Genomic DNA, 14,160 nt, shown 5'->3' on the forward strand with positions numbered 1-14,160 from the left:
TTTTAATTTACATTTGGTTGAGTTGTCAACTAACGTGAATTCAACATAAAATCAACAAAACATTTCACCATGTCTTTGGATTTAGTTTAAAAGTTGTGACAAAAAACACAAAATGTATGACTGTTTTCAAATCCAAATCAGGGGCTCAACTTTCACTAGGGACAGAGGGGGAGATGTCCCCCAAAGGTTTTCTATAAGTAATTTTGAATGTAGCATTCCCGAGCATAAATTGGTCCCCAGAAATGTCATTTATTTGGACAGCTTTCCCTCTACAATGAGGCCATCAATACTATAACAACAGACACTCAAACCTATTAGAAATCATTGTGCCGCAGTCTGGTCTAGTGGCAGTGCTAACCACTTAAGCTCACACATCACCCCTTTGGACGGGGTTCTCTACAGCCTTTTCTGTCCGTGTGCCCCTGTTTATGCATTTCTCTTCTGTACTTTATGACTTCACTACTAGAAATACAACAATTCCCTGGATGATACTTCATCACATGGAAATGTTTTGATATTAGATTACGTAGAAAAAACATTGGGTTACATGGAAACAATGTTTCGTATCATGGAAACCAGTGGGTAGTTAGTGTAAATTAATCCAGGGTTACCTCTCATTTGGAAGACTTTTGATGATGTCCTGGCTCACCAAGCACAATAAATCAGGAAAAACTTCTTAGGCACAAAACAGAAATGTTGTGGGGGTGGTCTTTCTTGCTGTTGCTAAAAATACTGAGATTTCTGCGCATGTGGGATCCACTAGCCTACCTCCTTTCAGATGCTGCTCAGTGCTCAGTCACTCCGTGACTCCGCTGCCGCTTGTACACAAAACCGTTCAAAAACTCTAAGTTCTTTGTGGGTTGTAACAATAAGCTATTGCAAACATAAGCACGACACAAACAGATTGTCTAGCAATTTCATGTTCTTTTTTCAGGAGCGGAGTTACATGCAGCTATTTAGGCAAGAAACAGTGCCTTCAGAAAGTATTAATACCCCTTGACTTATTACATTATTATGACTTATTTGATGTGTTACAGCCTGAATGCAAAATGTATTTAAATCAATAGTTTCTTACCCATCTACACACAACACCCCATAATGACAAAGTGAAAACATGTTTCTTGAAATTTAAATACAGAAATATCTCATTAACATAAGTATTCACACCCCTGAGTCAATACTTTGTAGAAGCACCTTTGGCAGCGATTACAGCTGTGAATCTTTCTGGGTCAAACTTAAGAGGTTTTCACACCTGGATTGTACAATATTTGTCCATTATTCTTTTCAAAATTCTTCAAGCTATGTCATATTGGTCATTGATCATTGCTGGAGAACCATTTTTAGGTCTTGCCATAGATTTTCAAGTAGATTTAAGTCAAACCGGTAACTCGGCAACTCAGGAACATTCTCTGTCTTCTTGGTAAGCAACTCCAGTGTAGATTTGGCCTTCAGGTTTAGATTATTGTCCTGCTGAAAGGTGAATTGCTCTCCCAGTTTCTGGTGGAAAGCAGACTGAACCAGGTTTTCCTCTAGGATTTTGCCTGTGCTTAGCTCCATTCGGATTATTTTTTATCCTGAAAAACTCCCCAGTCCTTATTGATTACAAGCATACCCATAACATGATGAAGCCACCACTATGCTTGAAAATATGGAGAGTGGTACTCAGTAATATGTTTTATAGGATTTACCCCAAACATAACAATTTTTATTCCGCACAAAAAGTGAATTGCTTTGCCACATTTTTTGCAGTATTACTTTAGGTAGCATGTTTTGGAATATTTGTAATCTGTACAGGCTTCCTTATTTTCACTCTGTCAATTAGGTTAGTATTGTGGAGTAACTACAATATTGTTTATCCATCTTCAGTTTTCTCCTATCACAGCCATTAAACTCTGTAACTGTTTCAAAGTCACCATTAGCCTCATGGCCAAATCCCCAAGCTGCTTCCTTCCTATCTGGCAACTGAGTTAGGAAGGTCGCCTGTGTCTTTATAGTGACTGGGTGTATTGATACACCATCCAAAGTGTAATTAATGGATATTTAGTGTCTGCTTTATTATTTTTACCCATCTACCAGTAGGTGCCCTTTTTTGTGAGGCACTGAAAAACCTTCCTTTGTGGTTGAATTTTTGTTTGAAATCCACTGCTCGACTGAGGGATATTAAAGATAATTGTGTGCGGTACAAAGCTGAGATAGTAATAAAAAAATCATGTTAAACCATATTAATGCAGACAGGGTGAGCCCATGCAACTTATTATGTGACTTGTTAAGCAAATGTTTACTGCTGAACTTATTTAGGCTTGCCATACCAAAGGGGTTGAATACTTATTGACTCAAGACATTTCAGCTTTTACATTTTTCATTAAACTGAACATAAATATAAAATGCAACATGTGTTGGTCCCATGTTTCATGAGCTGAAATAAAAGATCCCAGAAATGTTCCAGTTGTACAAAAAGGTTCTTTCTCTCAAATGTTGAGCACAAATTAGTTTACTTCCCTGTTAGTGAACATTTCTCCTTTGCCAAGATAATCCATCCACCTGACAGGTGTGTCATATCAGGAAGCTGATTAAACAGCATGATCATTACACAGGTGAACCAATAAAAGGCCACTCTAAAATGTGCAGTTTTGACACACAACACAATGCCACGGATGTCTCAAGTTTGGGGGAGCGGGCAGTTGGCATGCTGACTGCAGGTATGTCCACCAGAGCTGTTGCCGTAGAATTGGATGTTAATTTCTCTACCATGAGCCGCCTCCAATGTCATTTTAGAGAATGTGGCAGTACGTCCAATCGGCCTCACAACCGCAGACCACAGGTAACCACGACAGTCCTGGACCTCCACATCTTCATCTGCGGGATCGTCTGAGACCAGCCACCCAGACAGCTGATGAAACTGTGGGTTTGCACAACCGGTGGGTTTGCACAACCGGAGAATTTCTGCACAAACTGTCAGAAACTGTCAGGGTAGCTCATCTGTGTGCTTGTCATCCTCACCAGGGTCTTGACCTGACTGCAGTGCAGCATCGTGACCAACTTCTGTGGGCAAATGCTCACCTTCGATGGCCACTGGCACGCTGGAGAAGTGTGCTCTTCACAAATGAATCCCAGTTTCAACTGTACGGGGCCGATGGCAGACACTGTATGGCAATGTGTGTAGGCGAGCCATTGGCAGATGTCAACGTTGTCAACAGACTGCCCCATGTTGGCGGTGGGGTTATGGTATGTGGAGGCATAAGCTATGAGCAACGAACCCAATTGCATTTTATCAATGGCAATTTGAATGCACAGAGATACCGTTACGAGATGCTGAGGCCCGTTGTCATACTATTCATCTGCCGCCATCACCTCATGTTTCAGCATGATAATGCACGGCCCCATGTCGCAAGGATCTGTACACTATTCCTGGAAGCTGAAAATGTTCCAGTTCTTCCATGGACTGCATACACACTAGACATGTCACTCATTGAGCCTGTTTGGGATGCTCTGGATCGACAACAGTGTTACAGTTCCCGCCAATGTCCAGCAACTTTGCACAGCCATTGAAGAGGAGTGGGACAACATTCCACAGGACACAAACAACGGCCTGATCAACTCTATGAGAAGGAGATGTGTCGCACTGCATGAGGCAAATGATGGTCACACCAGATACTGACTGTTTTTTTGGATCCACGCCCCTACCTTTTTTTAAGGGCTCTGTATGCATATCTGTATTCCCAGTCATGTGAAATCCACAGATTAGTGCCTGATGAATTCATTTCAATTGACTGATTTCCTTGTACGAACTGTAACTCAGTAAAATCTTTGAAATTGTTGCATGTTGTGATTATATTTTTGAGGTGGCAGGTAGCTTAGTGGTTAGAGCATTGGACTAGTAACTGAAAGGTTGTAAGATCGAATCCCAGAGCTGACATGGTAAAAATCTGTTGCTCTGCCCCTGAACAAGGCAGTTAACCCACTGTTCCCCTGAACAAGGCAGTTAACCCACTGTTCCTAGGCCGTCATTGAAAATAAGAATTTGTTTTTAATTGACCTGCCTAGTTAAATACAGGTAAAATAAATACAAAAAATAATATTTTTGTTCAGTGTTATTTGTAAACATTTTGAAAAACATAATTCCACTTTGACATTATGGGGTATTTTGTGTAAGCCAGTGACAAAAAAATATATTGTATCCATTTTACATTCAGGCTGTAAGAGAAGAAGATGTGGAAGAATTCAGGGGGTGTGAATACTTTCTGAAGGCACTGTATATGCAACCTACACAGCATATCAAACAAGCAAAACACAGACAGATAAGTCAATAGCGATTTAATGTTATTTTCTCATCATTATTGCAAACATTGGCCAAACAGGAGGCCGACTGCTTGCTATATGGCAACGTAACTATAAAGATTATATCATTACACAAAATGCTAATTGTTTTGCACCAATGCAATGTGTAGACTGCAACATACTTGTGCAAAATCCCTTACAACAAATAGAGAAGGTTGTAGCCTTCATATATATGTTTGGAAGGTTCATGCATATCACAGCTGTTCTGAGATACGAGGCAGAGACATAGGCTACATTATCATATTGATCAAATTGGTTGAGGGTTCAGAAGAGGTTGAGCAAAGAGAGAAACGTGCATGTGTGTGTAAAATACGACATGCACAGAACGTGATTCAGATCCTTCGATTTTGAGAAAGAAGTTTCCAGAGGGGCGGGACGGGGTCAAAAACTCCATATTCGTAGCGTCGGACAATATTATGGCATTGACAATGGCTACATACAGTTAGCCCTGACATCGGCTTTGACTGAATAAAAGCCATCCGGCATGAGCTTCAATGCCACTCAGCTATACAGGAGAGATTGATTTGCCAGGGTGAAAAAGATTAGATTTAAAATTATGTAAAATTCACTGGAAGCACTAGTAATGTAAAGCGGTGTGGATACTTTCTGAAGGCACTGCTAATACCCGACTAGCCAGACACCCAAATGCTTGTATACAGAATTGTGTGTAGACCCACTGTATGGCAACGTTTTAAACCATGTCATATTTGTTCCAGTATTAAGATGCTTAATCTTAATATGGTGGCACACATTAACCTTTCACCTTGTAAATGCATACTTAGAGAATGTCTTAATAACATTTCTGTGTTGCTACGACACTGTGTTTGTGTGTGTGTGTGTGTGACAGAGCAAATTATAAATTAAGGATAAATAAACCACTGGTATAGCTTTAAAAATGACATTCTAAATCCAAAAAGCGGTCACATCTGGTCATGCAAATGATCCTATTTTCACTAACATGTTTTGTTGTTGTAATCCTAACAAAATGAACTGCAAATCTAATGAGCTCCAATAAAGCCCCCTAGAGCCCACAAATGATTGTTCATATTGATTTGATATGATATATGTTTATATTAAGTCAAGGTGGAGTCACTTACAGGTGAGTCACAGATATGGCCGTCGGCGGGGCAGGACTTGTGTGCAGAGGTGAAGAGAAGCAGCCTTGTCAGAAACAACCCAGAAGAGCCCTGACAATCTGTCCATCAACGGTCACAAACAGGAATGGAGCCCCGTCTGCTTCCTAGCTGCATCCTTTGCCAGCCCCCTGTCGCACGACGACAGCACGCGAGCGGCACTTAACTCCAATTGCTCCGTCTCAGGGACGGTAGAGAGCACGACCTCGCTGAAACAGGATTAGCTATAAATAGGCATGCATATCCATCCAGGGGCTGCTGCGTGGCAGTGGCTCAGCCTTTGCCTGTGAGGTATACTATGCTCTGGGACTGTGGCACTAGGGCGCTAATGCTTGTGGAGCAAACCACTAAACCTGTGTCCCCTCACCCAACCCAACCCCACCCTACTCCACCCACTAGTCATTCGGTTAGCTATTGCCCCAAGGACCTTAGCGAGCAGTGAGGACGTGTTGATTTCATACCCTACCCCCACCACTTTCCCATCCCTTTGTTCTAGAGTCCCACTTCTCATCAACCCCAATTAAGAGATCAAGTATCCCCTGATCAAGGCCCCATATCACCTCACTACTGCTGTGACGCAAGGTGACGTAAACCAGGATATATTGTACACGCATACACACGCCCTCACGTGCACGGATGCCCACATTAGGAGGAGGATTAAAGTACACTGTGCCTAAACACACAGCCAGATTATAGATGCACACATACACACAGACACAGCAGGATTATATACACACACACCCACACTGCAGCTAGACAGCAGGATTAGAGGCACACACGAGAGAGAGACAGAGCAAGAGAGAGACAGACAGACAGACAGAGAGAAAGAGAGAGAGAGAAGGATTAGAATACAATTTAGAGTCTAGACCTTGTTGCCTCTCTGCAGAATGTGCAGACCTGATACTGTATGTAGGGTAGCAGAGAAAGATATCATATGATACCCTCCCTGCCAATGGCCCTGTTTGAAAGCTACCCCTAACATGAAATTTGGCCAGTTCCACCGCAAAGAGGGATGAAAACTGAAAAGCAGGGATCAGGCTACGTTTCCCTATCACGTCAGCTTCTTTCTGAGTGGATTGTTTGTTGCTTGTGTCTAGTAGGCATTTTCAAGATCCTTTTTGCAAAGGTGTCTCTTTAGCTTAATCATCTATTTCAGTTGTTAAGCATGCTACATGCACGTGGCCTACTGGTCAGGTCAATGAGGCCTTTTGTTTGGGAGAGAGTAGGTCTATGTCCATGAACCATGGTCATGTGTAGGCAAGAAAGCATTTTCAGGGGGCAGAGATACAGAATTGAATCTAGCACCTTGCCAATCAACCAAGCATTGTCTGTTTATCAAACGTTGAGCTTGTGAAAGCCTAAAGCTGTTATTAGCCTAAAACTAAGGATTGTGTGAATTATTAGCAACTACAAGTCTTTGGTGTATCTTTAAGTTAAAAGCTAAAGTAAAGTAAATTGACATGCATGCCCCAGAAACACTACCACAAATGCACGCACACGCACACGCACACGCACACGCACACACACACACACACACACACACACACACACACACACACACACACACACACACACACCATAACCTCACTAATCTTTTTCTCAATGGCTTAAAGCTGCTTCAGAAGCTTAATAATTAAAGAGGAAAACACCATCCGTGCTTTTAGGGACATATGCACACAGATTAGCACTATGGGCATCACTGGGCAACACACATATCATGGCTGCAACCATGGCATCGAGTTAATTCACACCTTACCCACTTCACCTGTCTGTTAATCAAAGGACCCAGTAATGTTTGCAGTCCAGTTTTGTAGTCCAGGCACTGAGGAGAGGGTATGAAAGGCAGTGGAAACTCCTCATTAACATTTCAGAAGTGAGAACCATTCAGTGAAAGCCAATGTTCCATCAGGTGACAGGAGAACAGCATCACGTTTCTGACATTACATGTTTGAACTGTGCTGTACAAAGTGACACAATTTGGAGCTAAATTATTAAATTATTGAAGTGAGAGCAAAGATCAAAGGTCAAATGGATGAGATGGTTTGTCACCAGGTTTGGGGTGTTCAATTTCACTATAATTTTGTCCATCCAACATATTTATTGAAATTCACTGCATAAGGAGCTAATGGACAATTTCCCAATCCATTTCAGCCAAGGTAAGCGGAAAAATCCTGTTACTTTGTATTTTGAGAGGAACATGCCTTTAACGCCTGTCTTTAAAAGGGATGTTCCACCCATAATTTAACCTAACATGATTTTTGCCAAAAGGTTCTTGCTGCTTCTGCTTACATACGGTGCATTCGGAAAGTAATCAGACAGCTTGACTTTTTCCACATTTTGTTACGTTACAGACTTATTATAAAATGTATTAAATACAATTTTTCCTCATCAATCTACACACGATACCCCATAATGACAAAGCGAAAACAGGTTTTTAGAAATGTTTGCAAATTTATTCAAAATAAAAAACAAAAATACTTTATTTACATAAGTATGCAGACTCTTTGCTATGAGACTCGAAATTGAGCACACGTGCGTCGTGTTTCCATTGATGATCCTTGAGATGTTTCTACAACTTGATTGGAGTCCACCTGTGGTAAATTCAAATGATTTGGAAAGGCACACACCTGTCTATATAAGGGCTTGTCATGCTAAACAGTGTCCCCCTGCTAAAAAGTGTCCCCCTCCAGCGTCACAATGAGATTCGATGAGTTCTACTGTAGCCTCTGTTGCTAGGGCTGTTGCTAGAACTTACAGGATTACGTAATAAACAAAAAAAAGTCCATTGCTATGCTGGTTGCTTGGCTCTATTTTACCTTATAGCGGTCACGAAGGAAGCAGGACAAGGGTAGTTCTATGGTGGTAAGTTGGATGGTAAGTTGGTGGTTGAAGATATCCCTCTAGTGGTGTGGGGGCTGTGCCTTGGCAAAGTGGGTGGGGTTATATCCTTCCTGTTTGGCCCTGTCCGGGGGTATCATCGGATGGGGCCACAGTGTCTCCTGACCCCTCCTGTCTCAGCCTCTAGTATTTATGCTGCATTAGTTTATGTGTCGGGGGGCTAGGGTCAGTTTGTTATATCTGGAGTACTTCTCCTGTCTTATCCGGTGTCCTGTGTGAATTTAAGTATGCTCTCTCTAATTCTCTCTTTCTTTCTCTCTCTCGAAGGACCTGAGCCCTAGGACCATGCCTCAGGACGACCTGACATGATGACTCCTTGCTGTCCCCAATCCACCTGGCCGTGCTGCTGTTCCAGTTTCAACTGTTCTGCCTGCGGCTATGGAACCCTGACCTGTTCACCGGACGTGCTACCTGTCCCAGACCTGCTGTTTTCAACTCTCTAGAGACCGCAGGAGCGGTAGAGATACTCTTAATAATCGGCCATGAAAAGCCAACTGACATTTACTCCTGAGGTGCTGCATCCTCGACAACTACTGTGATTATTATTATTTGACCATGCTGGTCATTTATGAACATTTGAACATCTTGGCCATGATCTGTTATAATCTCCACCCGGCACAGCCAGAAGAGGACTGGCCACCCCTCATAGCCTGGTTCCTCTCTAGGTTTCTTCCTAGGTTTTGGCCTTTCTAGGGAGTTTTTCCTAGCCACCGTGCTTCCACACCTGCATTGCTTGCTGTTTGGGGTTTTAGGCTGGGTTTCTGTACAGCACTTTGAGATATCAGCTGATGTACGAAGGGCTATATAAAAAAATATATATATAAAAAAAAATTGATTCTAGTTCCATTTCCCCTCAAGCGCTCGCAAATTCCACGCAAAATTATTACCTCAAATTTGCTCTCTTAGGACAGTGTTTTTGACAGTGACCACCTGCTGATTCAGAGGACCTAAAACACTGGAAAACATATTTTCCATATATTTGTCTTTATATAAGAACATATTGTTAAATAGGAAGAAATAATTTAAGCTGTTTTTAGATTGACGTTGCTAGCTGCTGTTACTGTACTTATTTACCTCAGCCTGCCTAGTCAGCTAGCCAGCCAGCCAGTTTTATTTAGCTAAGGTTAGCTAGCTAGCTAGCTACTGTAACTGTTATTGTAGCTTTTTGTTTGTATGTAGCTTGCACTTCATTGGCATCCCTCGGAGAGATTTTCTTTTCTTTTCTAATCAGGCTCGACAAGAGGCGCAACATTCAGAGAAATTCAGTGTAACGTTAAGCAGTTAACTTCTATTAGATAACTGGACGGATTTAGCTATGTACAACCATTTTCTATCTAGCTAGTTGGTCAACTACATGTTGCTAGCTATATATATAGTTCATTGGAGGCTGCTGAGGGGAGGATGGCTCATAATGTCTGGAATGGAGTAAATGGAATGGTATCTAATAACAAGAGAGTGGAAGACAGAGAGAGAGAGATAGAGAGAGAAAGACAGAAGTGCAAATGTACTTAGACTTGAGTATTTCAACAACTCTTCTCTTCCAACTTGTTAGGCAAGCATATGTACCTACGGGGAAAGGATGGCCAGCTACACAGGAGGGTGATTTTTACAAAGGAGGAGAAGGAGGCCGTGCTGACAGATGCATGCTGGCCATTACGGAGTGAAGTGCATGATTGCCAAAATCAACCTATGCTTCTTCTGATGGGGAATTGTCAAGGAGGTGGACATCTAGGCAATTGAAATAACCCTTTGTTTATCAATCACATTCTATTGTATCTGAAATTATTATGATTTCAATGAATGTCACATCAGAGAGCACACAATGTTTAAATTTGTCACTTTTTGCCAAAAGGTCAGTACCCTGTCTAGCCTGCAAGACGTTTGAGAAGGCAAAGACTGTGGCGCCGGAGTTGAGGCCCATCAAAGTTGTTTCACCAAGGCACATGATCGGTAAGTGTCCCAATTCAAATTTTGCCCTGATAAGTTGTGCTTTATTTGACCACAGCAGAGTTCAATATTATAGAATGTGTGTGTGTGTGTGTCAGTATCCTTACAAATATGAAAATCTGCCTAATGTGTGAGACAGATACGGATAAGAATAAAGTAATCTACTTTCGAACACTACAAATGTTAGGGGTGGACCTCATCGGATCCTTCACGAAATACAGAAATGGCAACAGCTGGTGTCTGACCCGACCGACCACTTTATCAAGTGGGTGGAGGCAATACCCATTAAGGTCAGTAAATGAAGAGTATGTGTTTAACTCTAAATTCCCTTCTGTAACCCATTAAAAAGGGTGCTTGGAACCAAAAATAGATTTTCATTTTGTATGATACCCATCAAGGACAAGACTGGCAAGACCACCTCCAAGGCAATGATGGACATCTTCAACACCCACGGTTCTCCTGAGATCATCATGAGTGACGAGGTCATGAACGCTGGAACAAGGCACACACCTGTCTATATAAGGCCCCACAGTTAATAGTGCATGTCAGAGCAAAAACCAAGCCATGCCGTAGAGCTCCGAGACAGGATTGTGTCGAGGCACAGATCTGGGACAGCGTGCCAAAAAATGTCTGCAGCATTGAAGGTCCCCAAGAACAAAGTGGAACCAACAAGACTCTTATTAGAGCTGTCTGCCCAGCCAAACTGAGCAATCGGGGTAGAAGGTCCTTGGTGAGGGAGTGGACCAAGTACCCGATGGTCACTCTGACAGAGCTTCAGAGTTCCTATGTGCAGATGGGAGAACCTTCCAGAAGGACAACCATCTCTGCAGCACTCCACCAATCAGACATTTATGGTAGAGTGGCCAGACGGAAGCCACTCCTCAGTAAAAGGCTCATAACAGCCAGCTTGGAGTTTGCCAAAAGGCACCTAAAGAACGCAGACCATGATCTGAAAAAAAAAAAAAAAGATAGAACTCTTTGGCCTGAATGCCAAGAGTCACATCTGGAGGAAACTTGGCAACATCCCTACGGTGAAGCATGGTGGTGGCAGCATCATGCTGTGGGGATGTTTTCAGCGGCAGGATCGAAGGAAAGCTGAATGGAGCGAAGTACGGAGAGATCCTTGACGAAAGCACTCCAGAGTGCTCAGGACCTCAGACTGGGGCGAATGTTCACCTTCCAACAAGACAACAACCCTAAGCATACAGCCAAGACAACACAGGAGTGGCTTCGGGACAAGTCTCTAAATGTGTGCCCCAGACAGAGTCCGGACTTGAACCCGATCGAACATCTCTGGAGAGACCTGAAAATAGCTGTGCAGTGACGCTCCAGAGTTTCTCCCAGAAGAATGGGAGAAACTCCCCAAATACAGATGTGCCAAGCTTGTAGTGTCATACCCAAAAAGACTCGAGGCTGTAATCACTATCAAAGGTGCTTCAACGAAGTACTGAGTAAAGGGTCTGAATACTTATGTAAATGTAATATTTCAGTTCTTTAAGTTTGCAAAACATTTCTGAAAACCTGTTTTTGCTTTGTCATTATGGGGTATTGTGTGTAGATTGATTAGGGGGAAAAACCGATTTGATACATTTTAGAGTAAGGCTGTAACGTAACAACATGTGGAAAAAGTCAAGGGGTCTGAATACTTTCCGAATGCACTGTAGTACACAGTAGGCTACTTTAGAAGAAATGTCTGTGCATCCAAATGTTCTACCGTATTTTAGGGAAAATATATCAATGTCATTTACTTTTATTCATCCTTTTTTCAAAAAGAATGAAATACGATTTGCAGTGTTGGAGGAAAGCAAATACGTTCAACTCACAAGATGCTGGCAAGTATAATGTGATACTGCCAACTTGTGGTCATTGTGGAACACAACACCTGTAATGTTTTCTCGAAACGTGTTTAGGTTTTTTGCAAGAGCTCTAGGCCAGAATTGACATTATAATGGAATACATTCGAGGCTCTGAATATATCCTAGAAGAAAAAAGTAACATGGATGAACAATGAAGAGAGATGAACATATGAACTTTACCCGTGTCGTGGATAGTATACTTGGTTTAAAAAGTAGTAAAACAAAGTACACTACTTCTATTGCGCGATAGTGCACACAAGGGCACACTTTTGGAGAAGTTTGGCGAAGCTGTGGCTGTGTCCTTTGAAGCCCTAAAAACACCTCACTTTCAGCTTCACCCCACACTTTGACACATTTGGTGGAGAATGCAGGCCCAACACTACAGGACATGAGAACAAAAACACTTATGGAGGTTCCCCCATTAGACTGGTCAAGTGCCCTAAAAGAGTCATTAAGGGGGTTCTCCTTACCTGATGATGACTAGTAATTCCATGTCATATGTGGTGAGAACTTCACAACAGGGAAGCAACAGGGAGCCACCGATGTGCTGCCTGCAGCAGAGATTAGGCAGTTTAACTTTTCATTCATCTTGTGACCTTTTCATTATATTCGGGTACTTTTATTTTCCATGTTTGAGATGTTGTAATATAAATAATATATACAATTTTAATGTTTTTTTTTAAGTACATGCTTCTCAGTATTATATAAGTACACTACCAGTCAAACAGGTGTGCCTTCTTAAATATTAATTTGTGGAATTCTTTCCTTCTTAATACGTTTGAGACAATCAGTTGTGTTGTGACAAGGTAGTACAAATTGGAGATTTTTGGTTCCAACTGCCGTGTCTTTGTGAGACGCGGTGTGGGTGAACGGATGATCTCCGCATGTGTATTTCCCACCGTAAAGCATGGAGGAGGAGGTGTTATGGTGTGGGGTGTTTTGCTGGTGACACTGTCTGTGATTTATTTAGAATTCAAGGCACACTTAACCGGCATGGCTACCACGCCATCTGGTTTGGGCTTAGTGGGACTATCATTTGTTTTTCAACAGGACAATGACCCAACACTCCAGGCTGTGTATGGGCTATTTTACCAAGAAGGAGAGCGATGGAGTGCTGCATCAGATGACCTGGCCTCCACAATCCCCCGATCTCAACCAAATTGAGATTTTTTGGGATGAGTTGGAAAAGCAGCCATCAGGTGCTCAGCATATGTGGGAACTCCTTCAACACTGTTGGAAAAGCATTCCAGGTGAAGCTGGTTGAGAGAATGCCAAGAGTGTGCAAAGCTGTCATCAAGGCAAAGGGTGACTATTTGAAGAATCTCAAATATATTTGGATTTGTTTAACACTTTTTGGTTACTACATGATTCCATATGTGTTAGTACATAGTGTTGATGTCTTCACTATTATTCTACAATGTAGAAAATAAAGAAAAACCCTTGAATGAGTAGGTGTCCTAAAACTTTTGATAGGTAGTGTACATAACACAGTATATCATAGTGGTGTCCTCCTATAGCCTTTTTCAGACTACACCATACCCCCAGTGACCTTCACCATACTCCCATTGACACTTCATATCAACGTAGCCTTCCTGCAGAAGCCCTCTTCCTCCTGAGGAAAATACCCATGACACCCAACAGACAGGAGATCACCCACTGGGTGTGAGCATATGAGACCCTAAAATGCACCCATTGGCCTTACACCATTGGAAATGAAAACATGATATGCTCTATCACTCAGTGTTAATGGCAAAACTGTTCTATCATGTCAATAGATCACAACTTTTTTTGGTGAAAGTTTCAGTGAGTCTCTCTATAGGTCATACCTATAACACCCTGCCTACGTACGTTTATTTATAACTGTGTCACGTTTTAATTTTAGGATATTTCTTTGTGTAGCTAGTTGCTGTTGAAAAGAAACTCTGTACTGTGAAAACATTAATTGGCGGCCCCTTTAAGAGTTTAGTCGCTGACATTGACGAAATTTC

The 14,160-nt window shown here is 42.0% G+C and overlaps 1 protein-coding gene across 1 annotated transcript in view; it reads right to left on the reverse strand.

The window, feature by feature from the left end:
* The window catches only part of LOC139577533 (plasma membrane calcium-transporting ATPase 1-like), a 41,125-nt gene extending 35,414 nt beyond the window's left edge, over positions 1-5,711 (reverse strand). Inside the window, exon 1 of the mRNA XM_071404575.1 lies at positions 5,436-5,711. The gene's annotated coding sequence lies outside the window, so the exon portion shown is untranslated. The remainder of the gene's footprint in view (positions 1-5,435) is intronic.
* Positions 5,712-14,160: the final 8,449 nt, after the last annotated feature.

The sequence above is a fragment of the Salvelinus alpinus genome, chromosome 6, assembly GCF_045679555.1.
Source record: "Salvelinus alpinus chromosome 6, SLU_Salpinus.1, whole genome shotgun sequence".
Lineage (NCBI taxonomy): Eukaryota > Metazoa > Chordata > Actinopteri > Salmoniformes > Salmonidae > Salvelinus > Salvelinus alpinus.